The sequence below is a fragment of the Salvia hispanica genome, chromosome 2 (genome assembly GCF_029641045.1).
Source record: "Salvia hispanica isolate PSC_SH4W2 chromosome 2, Shi_PSC_v1, whole genome shotgun sequence".
Classification (NCBI taxonomy): Eukaryota; Viridiplantae; Streptophyta; class Magnoliopsida; order Lamiales; family Lamiaceae; genus Salvia; species Salvia hispanica.
The window spans coordinates 52,914,852-52,934,595 of record NC_142693.1 but is presented as its reverse complement, the minus strand read 5'-3'; the positions used below and the strand labels follow the sequence as shown (position 1 = coordinate 52,934,595).

The 19,744-nt window shown below is 35.7% G+C and overlaps 2 long non-coding RNA genes across 2 annotated transcripts; both read right to left on the bottom strand.

The window, feature by feature from the left end:
• Window positions 1-8,241: 8,241 nt before the first annotated feature.
• Window positions 8,242-9,258, bottom strand: LOC148932623 (uncharacterized). The gene is made up of 2 exons (XR_016136027.1): window positions 8,668-9,258; window positions 8,242-8,569 (listed from the first exon to the last, which is right to left on the bottom strand). It is a non-coding gene; the product is annotated as an uncharacterized LOC148932623 (long non-coding RNA).
• Window positions 9,259-18,186: 8,928 nt separating this feature from the next.
• On the bottom strand, window positions 18,187-19,395 carry LOC148932622 (uncharacterized). The gene is made up of 2 exons (XR_016135479.1): window positions 18,613-19,395; window positions 18,187-18,514 (listed from the first exon to the last, which is right to left on the bottom strand). It is a non-coding gene; the product is annotated as an uncharacterized LOC148932622 (long non-coding RNA).
• Between the last annotated feature and the right edge of the window lie 349 nt (window positions 19,396-19,744).

Below are 19,744 nucleotides of genomic sequence, written 5' to 3'. Positions count from 1 at the left end.
TTAACTTTCAAGTACTGGTCTAACGACATTCAAAATTTAAAATGTCCTAATAGAGGTCCCTTGGTCTTAACAAACTTGAGAAATTCATAGATTGACATAGACCATATATAGACTAATCATTCTCGTCACATACAATTAAAATTTAATCAAAAGGAAGTAAAGCATGCATCATATATTTCTAAATCAAAATGTGATGATTTGAGATATCATAAGACAAGATTTCTCATGAATCTTTGCAATCAACACACAAACAGAAAAGATTTGCCTCTATAGTCTGATGAACACACTCTGCAACGGCTGCAGATCCGAATTTTTGATGACAAAAACTTAAGCATGGTTGAAACTTAGCCGATGTATCTCTACTGCACGACACCTCCGGAAATGGTATAACAGTGCACATCTTCTCATCAACACTCCAACCGTTAGCTAAACAAAACATTTTAAAACACATATTATTTGTTTGAACTGAGATATATTACTCCCTCCGTCCACAAAAAACAGTCCCATTTGTAGATAATACGAGTTTTAATGAGAAATTGGTAAAGTAAGAGAGAATGAGAAAGAAATAGGTAAACTAATAGAGATACAGATAAAATGTGGGTAAAGTATTGAAGAGAGGAGAAAAAATTGGTAAAATATGAGAGAAATTTTCCATTTTTAGAAATGAGACGTGGACATACCAAAATGGCAAAATAAGGCTATTTTTCATGGACGGAGAGAGCGTGAATTTTATCACATGCAAAGTTTATATGTAACTAATGAGTAAAAATTTAATGGACTAGGCATACCAAGTTGGCATGATGATGTAGTATGTCGTACTAATAATTAATTCACGAATGACACTATAATATAAAGAATCTTATTTCCAACTAGATATGCAAATTAAACAAATTCACTATTTTATGAAAAATATTATATCCTTAAATACGGAAAGTATCCAAAAAATTAGATCTCCTATACACATGTAATCATCTTTTCAATTTAATGGCAGTGCTTACATTTGAAAATGAGATATAAGTAATAAATATGATCTTAACTTAAATTTGTAACCTTTATTTTTATTGTATATATTTTATGAATATGAAAATCCTCAAACATAATCTTAACTTAAATTTGTTAGCATTTTTTATTGTACATTAATTAATTATATGAATAATTTTATAGTTTAGCTTTTATTTATTATTGCTCATCATTAGTTACATGAATTATTATATGTTAGTAACATATAATAAAGTATAATAATGTTATACTGAAAAATAAAGTATCTGCTATGCGTAATATAAATAAAAGTCCTTATATGGTTGTATATTAGTAGTTAGGAAGTCTAAAACATATCATTTTTTTAAAAGTATTTAATTTTTTTTATGAAAAATAGAATTTCCCTTAGGTAATATGGTGTGAATCTTCCATATATCAATTATTATAATGACATATCACATCATCATATCACATCATCATGCCAACTTGATATGCCAAGTCCGCTAAATTTTTACTCGTAACTAAGGCAATAATATAACTTTCATTTTTTTTAAAAGATCCAATTTACGTGTCCGACATGACGCGTCGCTATCTATATACGATCCAAGGTTATTGTAATAAAATGACTAACTTAATTAGTTTGTTAAAAATAGTGTACTTGTCTTCTATAAATATGCTTTGATTTTAATACTTGTGATTGCAAAATATTACAACCTTGTTATATACTAGTGGCTAACTTATACAATTATTGCAAATATAAAAATAATAGACGATTGTTTTTTTAACCAATAGAGTGATATATAAACAAAATTTAATTTTTAAACCAATTGAGTCATATATAAACAAAATTTTGTATTGTTGTTATGATAAGAATGACGGAAGTGTTTTATACTCCATCCGTCCCATAAAATAAGGGTACTTTTCTTTTTCATCTGCTTCATAAAATTATTTCATTTCTATTAATTGAAAGTTCTCTTAAACTCATTACCCATATATATCAATTTATTTACAACTTATATCACTAGGGTCCACCATTAAACATTAATAATATTAGTCTCAATATCCACTAACATTATTTTAACTGCCTTTCTCCCCATCTCTCTTATTTTTACCAATTATGCATTAATACTGTTCCAAATGTTCAATTACATAATTTAAATTTCAATTATTAATAAATATCCTTTAATTATGTGCACCTATTAACTATGATGAACCTAGACCTGTTTGTCAAAATATATGGAAAATTCTTCCATTTCAAATGATTTTATTTAATAGAATTAATTAAGATCAATTTAAACATACCTGATAAAATAGCATAGAAGAAAAAAAACATTGTGAATTTCATCATCTTGGAAAAACAATAAAGGAGAAGATTGAATTATTGATATTGTAATGGAATTACTCGACATTCCTTTTATAAACTGACATAATTTGCTTTCAGGATAAATGAAGATTTCCGAACAACTCAATCTTCTATTTATCGAGGATATTAATTTTATTAATTATACGTACCTGATCATAATTATAATGAGAAGCAATTGTATCAAAACTTATTTGTAAAAAAATTAATGAAATTATTGCGATTTTATATTCATTATATTACGTGCTTGCATGCTGTTGGACCTTGTATAACATGTCCGTGTTATCGTGCTTGCATGCTGTTGGACCTTGTATAACATGTCCGTGTTAGTGTTAGTGTAACTAATAATATATTCCCTAAATTATATGCTTGCATGCTTGCGGGCAGTGATAAATTAACAAAATTTGTATATACAAAATTGGATATTTTAGGTATTTTACATCTATAATTACATTAATGATGATTAATTAGTTTATATATCACATATTTACTCTTTCGTAACTATTTAGGGAAAAATTAAGTTTGTTAACTAAATAACTACAGATTTAGGAAAGTATTAAGTAGTTCTATCTTAAAGCTACATAATTATAGATAGATCAAAACTAAAAAGATGGATTCATCACATTTTTCATCATACATTTAATAAAATCTGGGGTGAGTAATTAGACTCAACTTTTAAATGCTACAGTATTATACAATAAAATTTAATTGAATAAATTGACATATAAAATTTTAGTCACTAAAAGAACGTCACATAATGTATTTAAATATTTAGGATTATCATTCAACTAATTATAATTTATTATTTCAATTTTCAGTATTCTTACTAATTAAAGATTATTATTTTGATTTATTTATAATAAAAATAAACTAAAGCAATAATAGTTATTCAAAAAACTAACTATTTCTTTGTTAAATGGAATAGTAGCGAAATTATAAATTATAAATATAACTTCTTGTAAATATACTTAATTAATTAGTATTGTCATCCAACTAATTAAATATCATCACGTCGATTTCACTATACGTTTGACTCAAAAAATTATGAAATGAATATAACAATAAAAAATAAATTAAAACAAACAATCATTCGATCAAACTATTTTAATAGTATTAAATAATTTTTAAAATTATAAATTATGAACAACCACATATATGTACACTTAATTTTATAATACTAACATTAAACTAACTGATAATCATTAATTCAATATCTTGATGCAAAATCATGAATAAAAATAAATTTGATATATAATTAATAAAAATAAATTAAAACAATAGTAGGAGCATTAATTATTATTCACATCCAACTATTTTATTATTCAACAATTTTAAATGAGAATTATAAAAATGACCATATATATACTATATATATACTTAATTTCTTAGTACTCTCGTCCAACTAATTGATGATCATTAGTCGGTTTTTTTTTAAATCTACATCTTGACTCAAAAATTACAAAACAAACATAATACAGTGTATAATTGTAAAAAATAGATTAGAATGATAATGATCATTCGCATTCAATTATATTATTGTATAACTGAATGATTAGTTAAGAAATAATGATTAATATTTTATTAATATTAAAATACTTATCGCTAAAAGTAATTAAAATTAAAAAAAATTATGTATATGCTTTTGGATATTTAATAACAAACGAACAAGCTAAGGAAAATATGAAAGAAAAATAGCGCAAAAATAAAAAGAAAACACAAAATATATTAAATCATTATGACTATAAGTATGTTCACATGTAGTTGACATTTCAGTTATTTAAAAAATTATTTTATTATTTGAATTTATTATTTTCATATATTGAATTATTTCATTGTAACAATATTGATGATTTACATCGCATGACAATTTAAATGAAATATTAACAAAAAAACCCAAAAAAGTTATGAAAAAATAATATGAATGACAAAAAAACACTAGATACCAAACTATAAAATGAACAAATATAAATTTCTTTTAAAAAGTAAATAGTATCGTACTTTATTAAATTATATACTACGGAGTAGTATTTATTTTATAATTAAATATAGTAATTTAATTATGTAGTGTGTTAATCAATATTAACATAAATAGTTTAAAACCTAAATCAATGATATTTTCCTAAACTAGTACAGTTAGAAATATCCAATATTAATTACTAAGGGTAAATTAGTCATAAAATATTATCCTCAAAATAGAATTATGTATTTTGTATATACAATTGTTGTTAATTTATCTTTACCCCATGCTTAATACCTTAATACTCCGTATTAATTTGAAATTTTGAATGATGATTAATTATATACATGTAATTAAGTATACTACCTAAAGAATAGCATTTATTTTACTTAATCACGCAATCAAGTGGCGACTAAATATATTTCAATTAATGTAGACGATAACTACCATATGACTTATGAATAACGATTTAGTATTACTGCGAAATATTTTGAAGCTTAAAAATGTTGGAAATTGGTATAATAAATTACGTAATCACATTAGTGACTTGGTGCCCAGATATTTATTTAATTTTATACGAATAAAGCCAATGATTGATTATTTATATTGTGTTGTCCTTAAAAATAAATTATTATTATTTTTTATTTTAGCCCATCCACCAATTAATTTTTTTTAGTTTTGAATTTTCATCACATGTTGCACAACAAGTCTCACTGCCAATTAACACTATTCAATTATTTCTTTTATCTATCATAATTTATTAGTTTTATACTAATATTCGTGTTATCCAAAGTGTATATATTTAAGGGAGGGAGGGTAACATTCTAAACCTAAACATGGATCATTTTGCATATTTTATTGCTAGTAACAAGAATTTGGAAAAAATAACAAAATAACATTAAAATAGTATATAGGGATATAATGAAATATGAACTATAAATATTGTGCAAACTCAAAACTATGATTTGAACTATTAAAAAATAGGGAAATTGGTCTCTAAAATCATGAACTTTGCCCAAAATTTGGTATTTCCCATGAACTTTGAAATTGGTATATAATATCACGAACTTTGCATTTTGTTTGGTCTTTCCCACGGCATGTTTATTACTATATTTGACTAACTTACGAGACTTTTATCATACTTGACACAATTAAATCAACGTGGTTTTCAACGTGACTTTTTATGCTACATGTTATAAACTTAAAAAGTGGTTTCAAATATTATAAAACATATCACGGTTGCCTATGTTAAATAAGATTTTGATGAAAATATCTTATTTGAGTGAGTTTGGGAAATACCAAACAAAATGCAAAGTTCGTGATATTATATACCAATTTCAAAGTTCATGGGAAATACCAAATTTTGGGCAAAGTTCATGATTTTAGAGACCAATTTCCCTAAAAAATATCAATAGATGACAAAATAACAATAATAAATAATGTCAACACAATGTCAACTGTTGATGCCGTGTTGGCACTATGTTGACATATTTTTGTTACTGTTATTTTGCCAAGTATTAACATTTTCTAACGGTCCAAACTCCAGATCATAGTATGCAACTCTAAAGTTGAAAGATCATGCATTGTAGTCTCATAAATAATTTACAAATCAAGATTATATAGTTGTGACTTGTATTGGCTACATTTATAAATTTGAATAATAATAAGGTGGGATTGTATTAAATGTCGAACTAATTTTAAAGACCGAACTAGAGATCAAATATCAGGCATTCATTTTTCTAATCTCGTGGATAAAATAAAACAAGCAAATGGTATATGTACTTCATTTTTAGATTTTATACGAACTTCATTATTTGATCGTTTTACTTCATTGTAGAACGACTGAACTAAATTGATCTTAAAATAAACTACTCCGTGTCGTCTATAATGAAGTAAGTATTTTTTAGTTTGACGGTTCGGCATTAAAAATTTAGTTATGCCTATATTACAATCCATTTATATCATTTTTCTAAAACAGGCCTAAAAATAAAACATCCAACTTAAACTGTGACGGAGGAATTACTATTTATTCTCTGTTGTTGATTGTCATCTTATGTTAGTAGGAGCATTAAGAGGATAGGATTGATTTTGATTTTTTTGTAAGAATCTTAGCAATGTAGCCACCCCGAATGCGGCTGCATTGCAGGCCTCTTCACTATGTGGTCGTTGTCCATTACGCTCCTCTAGCGGCTGAACTCGGACGCCCGCGAGACACCCCTCTACGCCAACACCATATTTTCCTTTATTTATTTATTTTTATTAATTTAAATATCTTCTTTATAAATACTCACTTTCTATCTTCGTTTTTCTCACACTTCACTATATCTAGTGAATTTTTTTTGTTGTAATTTGTGGTGTTCTTTAAATAAAGTTTTATGTTTCTTTTACTTATACTTATAGTTTGTAAGTCTTTATTTCTAACTAATAAGAAGCAATTCCTCATTTTTCAATAGCTATGCATTTATAAATTTTTCAAATACTAAAATTTGAGTTATGGATGAAAATGAGACTAGTAGTGTGAGTAAAATGAAAAAAACAGACATGGCAGATGAAAACATAGGTTTGTGACTAAATATTAGAACTGCATTGATGGTGATCTAAGAGCATCTTCAAAGAAAAGGGTAAATGAGAAGATAAAGAGAAAATAACTATCATATTACCTCTTCTTCATAAAATTTTATATTCCAATAGAAAGGATATTTGAGGAGGTATTGAGAAGATATCTTTACTTCTTCTTGGTACAAAAGGTCAAAAGTTAATTATTTTTGTTTGTCTTTTTATGTTACCTTCTTTCTTTAGAGTCCATTACTTTTTAAGAAAGTAAAATTACTTTTTATAAGAAGGTAAATGAGAAATATACCTTTCTGTTTTAGTAAATGAAAAGATAAATTCTTAAATGAAAAATATACCTTTATGTTTTGGAATGCATCTTATACTATTCTTCTATTTTAGAAAATATGTTACTTTTTGGAAAGATATATTTTCCTTTTTAAATAGATAAATAAATAATATACCTTACCCCCTCGAAAATGCTCTAAATAGACTATATGTTATTGCATGAAAAAAAAAGACGAGGTCACTCCTAAATCCTCAGCATAAGTTTCCTTAAATAGATATAATAGTTATATGATCAGGGATTATCATTGTACAAACTCAGCTGGTGAAAACTATTACTGCCTCCATCCACTACTAGAAGTCTCAATTCACTTTTACTATATATGGTAGGTACATCTCACTTTCCACTAATTATTCCATTTACATTTTATTATAAAACTAATACTCCTTCCGTTCTATAAAAGTATGTGCACTTTCCATTTTCATCCGTCCCACAAAAATATGTGCATTCCATTTTTAGAAAGTTATATCAATTTAATAATGTAGGTAGGTCTCACTATCCACTAATACTACGTTAACTACCATTCTCTTCCCCTCTCTTACTAAACTATACCATTCTTGTAACAGCCCGACATTTTTAGGGCATAATAATTTCGGCGACTGCCACCTGGCGAATTTAAAAGCAATAAGAACACCGACTAGGGTTTCATTTAAAGAGATTTGACCAAGATGTTTAATGAACTACTAAAGCAATAAGTCAACGGCTTAATCAAGAAAATCAATGACGAATAAATTTCATAGGCTATACTCAAAAAGTCAAGGGTTTAATATAAATCCAACAAAAACGCATTATGTCTCAATATTCTAATTCAAAGGAATAAGTTCAAAAACAACGATACTAGTTTCATGTTTCAGCGGAAGCAACCAAGAGAAAAGTGGAGTCATGTATGAAGACACAACCTGTAATACCCGCTCGTTTTCTTTTGAGTTAAGTTGTAAAGGTTCACCAACTTGGAAATTTTCGTCACTCTCTTCTTATGATGAAATAAATAAGAACTCGTTAACTTGTGTTACTTAAGTGCCGATTAGATGCAAAATAAAAATAGTGAGATTTGGAGTGAACCAAAGTTTTTCCATTTCTGTTACGATACATATCTAACGAGGAAGAATATGAAGAGTTCATTTTCTAGCTAAGAAAGTGCAACTACTTTCCAAGTTACACTTTAGCTTACTTAATTAAATACATGTGAGTTTAAGGAAAAGGAAATTTGAATGCTAAGTACAAATTATACAAGTATGGGCCTAGAGCTTGGAAGAAGGACTTTTTTTTTTGTGCAGTTTCCACCCTTGGACTTCGACTTCCTCCTCAGACCCAAACCCTTTCTCGGCCCTTCTGGTTTAATACGAGCCAAGTACGAGCCATCACCTCTGTTGAGCACCTGTAACATGAAGACCAAGAACAAATAAAGAAAAAAGATAATGACCTTGCAAGTGCTGAGGCTAACTGTCTCCTAAGTAAAGAAAAGGGAGCAACAACCTTTCAAATATAGACCAAAATACCTTGCCAAAAGAGGCAAGGGCAGCTGCAGCTATTGATCCCCCAACAAGCCCCTGCAAAAAGAAAAGAAAGACAACAAATAACATGAATGCATAGTCCTTATGTCCTTAGAATACCACCAATTCTCAGTTAAAGAGTGCTGCATAAGGATCACTAAAGGTGAGATTTTCTGCCACATAGCAACAAATGGTACAACAACCATTTAAGGCTCAAGAGTACACCACAATCAGCCTATAAAATTCCCTCCACACCACATTCAACTCCCTTTCACACACACTTCAAATTTCAGCATAAACCGAGAGTAAAGGGTGGAACAAGGTAAACGGCAGCAAAGGCAGCCATCCTTTCGATTTTCCAGATGTATTACACCTCCATCTTTTTCTTCCAATCAATTCTCATGTCATCATATAGAAGCTCTATAACTTAGAAGTCTCAATCAACACGTTAAGTCTTAAGTAAGATCAGTAGACCCCCAAACCTTCCTTTTCTTTCATTTTTACAAGCATATGCACAAATAATTGATAGTAGAATCTGCCCAAGTAACATCAACAAATACACAACAAGTTTAACATCTTTTTCCACCACTAAGCCAGCCATAACAGTAAGACAAATGCTCCAAAATCACTGAATTCATAAAGCAGCAGAAGTAAGTAGACACTTTAATGACTAAGCTAACTGGAAAACTTATCTTGAGGAGGTGAATCTGCCGGACTTCCGGCAGCGAGCATCGGCTCTCCGTTGGACAGCCCCACACTCCGAACCACCACTACAACCTAGCAATTACAAGCTACAAGTTAAAAGCACCAACCTTTAAACAAAAAGAGGGAAAGATGATAAATAATTAAATACTGTAAATAAATTGCCCTACCTTACCTAACGGAATAACGGCGAGGCGAGAGGGTGCAGTGGCGGAAGGCTCTCCGGCTGTCCGGTGATGGGAAGGCCGGGCTGCTGTGAAGGCGACCTCCGGGCAGGAGCAGGGCAGCGTAACCGGTGCCTGTGCATTCACAGCGGCGCCGAGCGACGCAGCAGGCGGCAGCCCTGCTCGTCGGACGGCCGAGGAAGAGGGCGAGGCGGCGGCGGATGGCGGCGATACGCCGAGAGAGAAGAGAGAAATGGATTTAGGGTTTGGTGTTTTGAAAATTGGGGATTTTTGTTTTGTGTTGGATGAGAGAGAGAGAGAGGCCGATGGGTGTGGGGGAGTATTGGGCCACCATTTTTTTATGTTCTGGGCCTTGACAATTTGATTAATGTCTTGGGCCACTAATTAAATTAAAGTAGGAACCTAATTAAATCATGGGCCTTTATATGTTATGGATTAGGTAATAGCCCGCTAATTATTTCCACGAGGATAAATCAAAATTTCCGGAATCTAGTACGAGCGCTCAAATAATTAATTTTAAGAAGATATGATACTCTAATGACGAATAGACCTCGAGCCTAATTTATTTATTTTTATAGATGGCATGAGAGGTAGCACCCTCTAGTTAAGCGAATAATTTTCTCTAATTTAATTAAATCTACTGATTTAATTAATATTCAAGAATTCTAGAACTCTTCTAGAAAAGTTAGAAAAAGAATAAAATGAGCACGCACTTAGGATGCATTCATGTTTAAGCTTAATGGATAGCTAAAAATCTAATTAAGTATATGGTTATTTTATTTCCTAAAGGGACGTCTTCACACGGCATCTAAGGCCAAGTTAAGGAAATTACGGAAGGAGCTTTAGCTTTTGAGGTGGGCATTCTTTTAAAACGTGATTTCAGTATGAAAATGTGATTCTTTGCTCAAGTATGTTGTCATGCCATGTTTTGTTTTATGATTACCTATCTGCTTGGCTATGCCAATTTAAGTTAAATCGAATTCGGGTACCAGTAGGGCCGCAAACACTACTCGGACTAGTGTACACATGAGGGGACCGTGAGCTAACAAAGGAGTTGGCCGGTCCAGTGACCGTCGTGGAATGTGGCCACATTCCCGGTTCACATCAGTTTCAGATATGGTATATCTATGTTATGTGATTGCACAATCAAAATCTTTACTAAAGGAAAAGTATTTAGTGACTCGGGACTTTTAAGTAAAACCCCGTGATCACTTAACTGTGGCATTGACAATTTAAAATAGAACTGTTTTTGGCAATGTGCCCACTGAGTATATCAAATACTCAGCCCTGCATGTTATTTTCAAATGTGCAGGTTGAACGTGTACGAGGAGGCGAAGGTGTTGGGACAAGACTTCTAAATAAGTAGTTAGGTAACCCAAAGTAGCATGTCTTCATACGTGCTATTTTGTCTTGGACTCTTCCGCTGCAATCTAGAGTTATGTTCTAGCAAGTTATGAACTTAGTCTTGATACGCTGAATTCATTTTGACTATGCACCCATAAGCCTTTGAGACAATTGCTTTAAGTGGTTTCACCCTTTTCATGTTGTCCCTTGATTATTGAGATTTGTTTAGTCGCGAAATAGCTACGCTCACTAGCACTAGGGAGTTGTGGTCGTGACAGAGTGGTATCAGAGCAACGTTCTTTCGCTCTGGACCCAAGAACCTTCTTTTCAAGCCTTAGTCTAGAATGATAATACTAGACTAGAATAGTACTAAAATGGAAAGCTTAAAAGGACCCAACACCTCGACTCGTCACGTTCAACTGCAGCAATGAGGTAAGAAAGAAGTTCTTACCAGAAAATTTTCAGTTATTCATGAAAGAACTTGATAAGAGGAAAAATGATTTCTTTCTGAAGATGTTGTGAAAACATTCAAGGTTTTCAAGGAAAAGCATGTAAATTTCAATTTTTCTATGAACTATGGAATTTCAAGTTTAAAATGTTAGGCATAAGGATGTCTTGAGACAGATGCTAAAGTATTATTAATTACGCATGCTCGATTATGTGAAGTATGATGATAGATTAAGAACTTTTAGAAAGTTACGAAATGACTAATGCATGCGAACATAGTATGCCTAAGAAGTACTTTAGGCTGAACGCTCTTGAACAGTGATATAAGTTGATGACTTCCTTTCCGCTTTCCTAAGCAATAAAACGAACAAGTATATGCAAGTTAGGGAAAAACCCTAGTTTTGTTTTCAAAATGAGGAAATATAGGTGAATGGGTCTTAAAGGGGAACCCACACCTTTTCCTCTACCCTATGTCTTGACGAGACCACGATCCATGATGTTGTAATTGGAACAATTCCAAATGTACAATAATGAACTTAACAATTTATAAATAACCCATCTATTCTTAGATGGTAACGATCACACGAGATACGAGAAACTACCTACGGCACATGGGCGTCTGTTGAACGTTTTAAATGATGAGAACAACATGAAGTTCCTTTTGTCTTCATGAACTCAATCATAACCGAAATGAGCGTACCCTCGATCCAGTAAAGGAGGTGTATCCTTACACGAAAATATATCGTACCTACGATCTAATTAAGTGATCCAGTCTTGCGTAGCAAGTCAAGGAGGCTACGCGATCTAGAAGCAATGCTTATAGCACGCTGTGAAGCACGATGGAGAGTGCAATGTTTTACGAGAATGACCGTCCTGACTTATCGAGAACATTATGAAAATATGACCTTCAACGACAGTTATTAGTAGTAACACCAGGAATCCTAGCTTGGAATGTATGGTTTCCTATAACGCCCTGATCATGTCCGAGCTCCGAAAGAGCAAACAAGGGAGTGTCACATAACTGGAACAGATGATTATGATCAACAGTACTTACTTGGATTCCAATCGATTTCTTTCTATGAACCTCCTTAATGAAAATGCCCTCGTCTACTTTAGACTCCAGATTGACTCGCATTTATGCAAGTAATGCCTCACTTTTTCCTCTCCTATGAAAGTTGTGACTCTCTTCTAGTTTGTTGGTTATTGTAGTTGAGCTCATTATTCAGAAAATGACTTCTTAAGCTCCAGTCATAAACCTTCGATTCCAAAGTTGCTTACGACCATTCCCTTCAAAATAATCTCATTTTGAACATCCTTAACAAGGGTGTATTGCCGTCTACTTAAGACTTTTGATTGACTCATGTTTTTACAAGTAATAAGTCGCTATCATTTTTCTTCAACGAAAGTGGTGACTCACTTTCAAATCCTAAATTCAGAAGAACTCATATGTTCTCAATTATCTTTGTTGGTTGTTGTCTCCTACGCCCCATCATTTATAAGATCAATATCTTGGTTTCTTTAACTCTCACGATATAACTTCATCCTTAAGTTGCTTATTGTTCAGACATTTCTCCTCAGAGAATGGCACAAAAAGTGGAACTTTTGTTTACCTCCTTATTTGGCAACCATATTGTGACTATTTCGTTCTTATATGGGTGAATTTGTTTTGCCCAGTTCCACTACATGCATTGTTTCTAGCTCATGATTTCTTTCTGAAACACTGAGTTAAGGCTAGTGTATTGCATATCCCTTGATGTATTGGACCTATTTGATCGTTCCAAAAAGTTTCTTTCACCTTGGTTGCCTCTAACCAAACTTGCGAACCCATTGACTTGATTCCACAATATCACATTATGATGTCGTTAAACCATGATAAACATTGATTCGTGGCAATTGCCTGTATTTCTAAACTCTTCCATGACTGATAAACTCGGGCTTTGACACGTTGAAACCATTATCCTTAATGTTCAGATCTTTTCAATTTGAGCCGACAATTGAAATATCCTATATGGTAGCCCACTATTGAAATTGAGAGATAATTCAACTTCATCCTATTTTCATGATCCATCTCATGTTATTCCAAGCTTCCATCAGAAGTGAGTTCACAATCTCATGGGTTTACCTAAGACCATTCGAACCACGTAGTTCTCTGATTGGTAATGATAAGTTCAATTGACCTCAGTGTTTGCCTTCAAAATAAATTGTCGCAACTTGATTAAAGAAATTTTCAACCATGCTTCTTCTACGCAATTTCAGATCCTATCCAAGTTAAGACTGATCGATAAATCGTCGAGTTCTTAATACAAAACTCTCATGGAAGGCATAACCTTAATTCCATATAGATACAGATGACCGACATACATGCAGAAGCAATACGCCAACCAGAAGCGACGGTATAGATAACAACATCAAAAGTTGACTATTCGCACCTGTGTGCCACCTGTAACGAGCTACTAAGGGATGGAATGTTACGCTATTTACGCAGGTAATAGGACACAAAAAGAGAACTGTAAATGAGCTTATATACGTATAGACCTAATGACTCTTCGTCGCGCAAGACTTATTTAACTAAGCAATTCAGTGATTGGCGGGCAAATAACGAAGTGAACTAAGAGAGACACAAGAAATGGAGATCAAGATCATCGTTAGGAAACGAAATCTAGTCAAAATATGAGCACTGTCATAGATTACATTTTAGTGAACGGATGTCTTCGACAAGAGGAAAATCGTCCGAAGTGTGGCGAAATAAAATCAACGAAAGGAAGGAACGATCGAGAAAATGGAAAACGAACTTCAAATGAGAGTAAGAAGCAATAGCTTGCCCCAAAACCACCGCAGAATGGGGTAGACAAACCGATCTCAATAAGAGGGTTGAGTACCGACCTAAGGCCGCTCCCTGTGCTAAGTGGTCAATAAACCACCACGGGGAGTACAGAGTTAGGACATATAGGTGCTTTAATCATGGCAGAAGCACATTTTTTTCCAGGGGATGCTTGAACAAGAATACTGTGGCAAGGGTGGACATTTCTCTAGAGAATGCCCGGATAAGAATGCTGGAGTAAGAGGGAGACAGAACTATCAGGGGCAGCGTCCGCAACTGCGGTCACTTCAAGCTGAGCCGAAAGGAAAAGCGGCCCTACCCCAAGTTCCACAACACCAGCGGCAGTTACGGCAGAGGCTTCCCACTCAGGCCAGAGCTTTTGCACTGAGACAGAAGCAGCCTAAGATGGAGCAAGGGAACCAGGAGCAGGGCAATCTGGCAGGTATGGGAACTCTCCTCAACATACCTATTGCCATTTTGTTTGATACTGGTGCATCACACTCGTTCATATCAGCACCTTGCGTGGATACTTTAGAACTACCTACTGATGCAATCGAACATGAAATGAGGGTGTCCTCACCCGTAGGAGGCCTTATAGATATCTCACGAACTTGCTCAAACGTAGAATTCACTATGGGAAACCTTAAGTTAGTGGCTCATAATTTGCATGTGATGTTGATGTGGAGCGTCGACATCATATTGGGAATGGATTGGTTAGCCGAAAACTACGCTACCATTCTTTGTAAGGAAAGGCAGATCTCGCTGCAATACCCAGGGAAGGAACCCACAATCTTCCACGGAATCTCCATGAGGCGACGAAAGTCCATAATTTCTGCACTACAAGCAACCACTATGATAAGGAAAGGATACCCTGCATACCTCGTTTACCTGAATGGGGAAGAGAAAGAGGACCGTAAGATTTAAGGTGTAGCAGTGGTACGAGAATTTCCAGATGTCTTCCCAGACGCACTACCTGGATTGCCGCCAGACAGGCAATTAGAATTCACAATCGATCTCGAACCAGGATCGGCCCCAGTATCGAAGGCACCATACAGAATGGCGCCTAAGGAGTTAGAAGAACTCAAAATACAGCTACAGGAATTATTAGACCTTGGTTTCATCCGACCTAGTGTATCACCATGGGGCGCACCAGTGCTCTTCGTGAAGAAGAAGGACGGAACATTTAGAATGTGTATCGACTACCGAGAGTTGAACAAGCTGACGCTCAAGAACAAGTATCCTCTACCAAGGATTGATGACCTTTTTGACCAACTTCGAGGGGCTGGTGTATTCTCGAAAATGGACTTGAGATCAGGCTATCACCAACTGAAAGTCCGACATGACGATGTACCCAAGACGGCGTTCCGCACCAGATACGGCCATTACGAATTCACTGTAATGCCTTTCGTGCTTACAAATGCCCCGGCGGTGTTCATGGACTTAATGAACCGCGTGTTCCACCCATACTTGGACAAATTCGTCCTAGTCTTTATAGATGATGTACTTATCTATTCGAAGAACGAGAAAGAACACGAGGAACATCTGAGAACCACCTTAGAGACGTTGAGAGCCGAAAAGCTCTATGCTAAGTTTAACAAGTGTGAGTTTTGGCTTAACGAGGTGAATTTCCTTGGACATATAGTAACGGCAGAAGGGATCCGAGTAGACCCTACAAAGGTGGAAGCAGTACAACGTTGGCAGTCACCGACAACACCTAGTGAAATTCGAAGTTTCTTAGGTTTGGCTGGATATTATCGGAGGTTCATTGAAGGATTTTCTAAAATAGCCAGACCATTAACTCAACAGCTCAAGAAAGGGGCTAAGGTCAATTGGACGCCGGAGTGCGAAGCAAGCTTCCTACTATTAAAAGAAAAGTTGACCACCGCACCAGTCCTAGCCGTGCCAGCACCAGAAGCAGGCTATGTAGTGTACACCGATGCTTCAAAAGTCGGACTTGGATGCGTATTGATGCAGAATGGCAAGGTGATCGCATACGCGTCACGCCAACTCAGGCCACACGAGCTGAATTACCCCACTCATGATCTGGAATTAGCAGCAGTGGTACATGCCTTGAAGATTTGGAGACATCACCTCTACGGAGTTCGATGTGAGATCTTCACGGACCACAAGAGCCTTAAGTACTTTTTCGAGCAGAAGGATTTGAATATGCGACAACGTAGATGGCTCGAATTAGTCAAGGATTATGACTGTGGTATAAATTACCACCCAGGCAAGGCGAATGTAGTGGCAGATGCCTTGAGCAGGAAAACTATACCCCAAGTGGCCACACTTATACGGGAATTCGCTAAGATGCGATTGGAGGTAGTAAGAGCACCAGAGACGGTGGAAAGTAGAATCGCCACTCTAGTGATTGAGCCAGACTTAAGAGCCAGAATTGTTGAGGCTCAGAGGAGTGATGAAGCATTAGAGAAAATTCGACTTAAAGTGAGGACGGGAAAAGAGGTGAGTTACCGCGAAGAAGCGGATAACGCCCTCACGTTTGAAGGGAGATTATGCGTGCCCAATGACGAGGCTCTCAGAAATGAAATCATGAGCGAAGCTCACGAAACACCCTATACTGCCCACCCAGGAAGTACGAAAATGTATCAAGATATGAAGAAACAGTTTTGGTGGGATGGCATGAAGAGGAGCATAGCGTCGTTTGTAGAAAGGTGCTTAGCATGCCAACAAGTGAAGGCTCTACATCAACGACCCTATGGGAAATTGCAACCCCTAGAAATTCCCGAGTGGAAATGGGAGCACATTGCGATGGACTTCGTGACAGGATTGCCAAAGTCACAACGAGGGAATACTGCTATTTGGGTGATTATAGATCGCCTCACCAAGAGCGCCCACTTTGTACCAGTTCGTATCACTTACGGATCGGACAAGTTAGCTCAGATCTATGTGCAAGAGATCATACGGTTACATGGAATACCGGTGACGATCACATCAGACCGTGATCCGAAATTTACTTCTAGGTTTTGGACAAGCCTGCAGCAAGAGCTAGGCACCAGGTTGAATTTCAGTACGGCATTCCATCCACAGACTGAAGGGCAGTCTGAGAGGACAATTCAGACCTTGGAAGATATGCTACGGACCGTAGTGCTCGACCGCGGAGGAAAATGGGAGCCAGTACTACCACTTATAGAGTTTGCTTACAACAACAGTTACCAGGCAACCATAAACATGGCCCCATATGAAGCACTGTATGGAGGGAATGTAGATCACCGCTTTACTGGGATGAGGTCGGTGAGAGAAAGACGCTTGGACCGGATTCTGTAGATGAAATGATAGAGATCGTCCGCCAGATCCGTGAGAGAATCAAGGAAGCTCAAGACAGGCAGAAGTCTTACGCTGATGCTCGCCGAACCGACCTGCAGTTCAAGGCGGGAGACAAAGATTTTCTAAAAGTATCTCCGTCTAAAGGGATTACGAGATTCGGCGTCAAAGGCAAGCTGAGACCACGTTTCATCGGACCCTACGAGATTCTAGAAGAAGTGGGTCCTGTGGCGTACAGATTGGCACTCCCACCAAGTTTCGGGAACGTGCACAATGTTTTTCACGTGTCACAATTGAGGAAATACGTGTTCGACCCGAAACACATAGTCCACCAAGAAGAAATGGTTTTGGAACCAGACTTAAGCTATGAAGAGAAACCAAAGGCAATCTTGGATAGGAAGGTCAAGGAATTAAGAAATAAATCTATTGTAACGGTGAAAGTTTTATGGAAGCATCATGCTCACGAGGAAGCTACGTGGGAATTGGAAGACAAGATGAAGGAGAAGTACCCAGGGCTGTTTGAGTGACATAAGCAAATTTCGGGGCGAAATTTTCGTTAAGGAGGGTGGAATGTAATACCCGCTTGTTTTCTTTTGAGTTAAGTTGTAAAGGTTCACCAACTTGGAAATTTTCGTCACTCTCTTCTTATGATGAAATAAATAAGAACTCGTTAACTTGTGTTACTTAAGTGCCGATTAGATGCAAAATAAAAATAGTGAGATTTGGAGTGAACCAAAGTTTTTCCATTTCTGTTACGATACATATCTAACGAGGAAGAATATGAAGAGTTCATTTTCTAGCTAAGAAAGTGCAACTACTTTCCAAGTTACACTTTAGCTTACTTAATTAAATACATGTGAGTTTAAGGAAAAGGAAATTTGAATGCTAAGTACAAATTATACAAGTATGGGCCTAGAGCTTGGAAGAAGGACTTTTTTTTTTGTGCAGTTTCCACCCTTGGACTTCGACTTCCTCCTCAGACCCAAACCCTTTCTCGGCCCTTCTGGTTTAATACGAGCCAAGTACGAGCCATCACCTCTGTTGAGCACCTGTAACATGAAGACCAAGAACAAATAAAGAAAAAAGATAATGACCTTGCAAGTGCTGAGGCTAACTGTCTCCTAAGTAAAGAAAAGGGAGCAACAACCTTTCAAATATAGACCAAAATACCTTGCCAAAAGAGGCAAGGGCAGCTGCAGCTATTGATCCCCCAACAAGCCCCTGCAAAAAGAAAAGAAAGACAACAAATAACATGAATGCATAGTCCTTATGTCCTTAGAATACCACCAATTCTCAGTTAAAGAGTGCTGCATAAGGATCACTAAAGGTGAGATTTTCTGCCACATAGCAACAAATGGTACAGCAACCATTTAAGGCTCAAGAGTACACCACAATCAGCCTATAAAATTCCCTCCACACCACATTCAACTCCCTTTCACACACACTTCAAATTTCAGCATAAACCGAGAGTAAAGGGTGGAACAAGGTAAACGGCAGCAAAGGCAGCCATCCTTTCGATTTTCCAGATGTATTACACCTCCATCTTTTTCTTCCAATCAATTCTCATGTCATCATATAGAAGCTCTATAACTTAGAAGTCTCAATCAACACGTTAAGTCTTAAGTAAGATCAGTAGACCCCCAAACCTTCCTTTTCTTTCATTTTTACAAGCATATGCACAAATAATTGATAGTAGAATCTGCCCAAGTAACATCAACAAATACACAACAAGTTTAACATCTTTTTCCACCACTAAGCCAGCCATAACAGTAAGACAAATGCTCCAAAATCACTGAATTCATGAAGCAGCAGAAGTAAGTAGACACTTTAATGACTAAGCTAACTGGAAAACTTATCTTGAGGAGGTGAATCTGCCGGACTTCCGGCAGCGAGCATCGGCTCTCCGTTGGACAGCCCCACACTCCGAACCACCACTACAACCTAGCAATTACAAGCTACAAGTTAAAAGCACCAACCTTTAAACAAAAAGAGGGAAAGATGATAAATAATTAAATACTGTAAATAAATTGCCCTACCTTACCTAACGGAATAACGGCGAGGCGAGAGGGTGCAGTGGCGGAAGGCTCTCCGGCTGTCCGGTGATGGGAAGGCCGGGCTGCTGCGAAGGCGACCTCCGGACAGGAGCAGGGCAGCGTAACCGGTGCCTGTGCATTCACAGCGGCGCCGAGCGACGCAGCAGGCGGCAGTCCTGCTCGTCGGACGGCCGAGGAAGAGGGCGAGGCGGCGGCGGATGGCGGCGATACGCCGAGAGAGAAGAG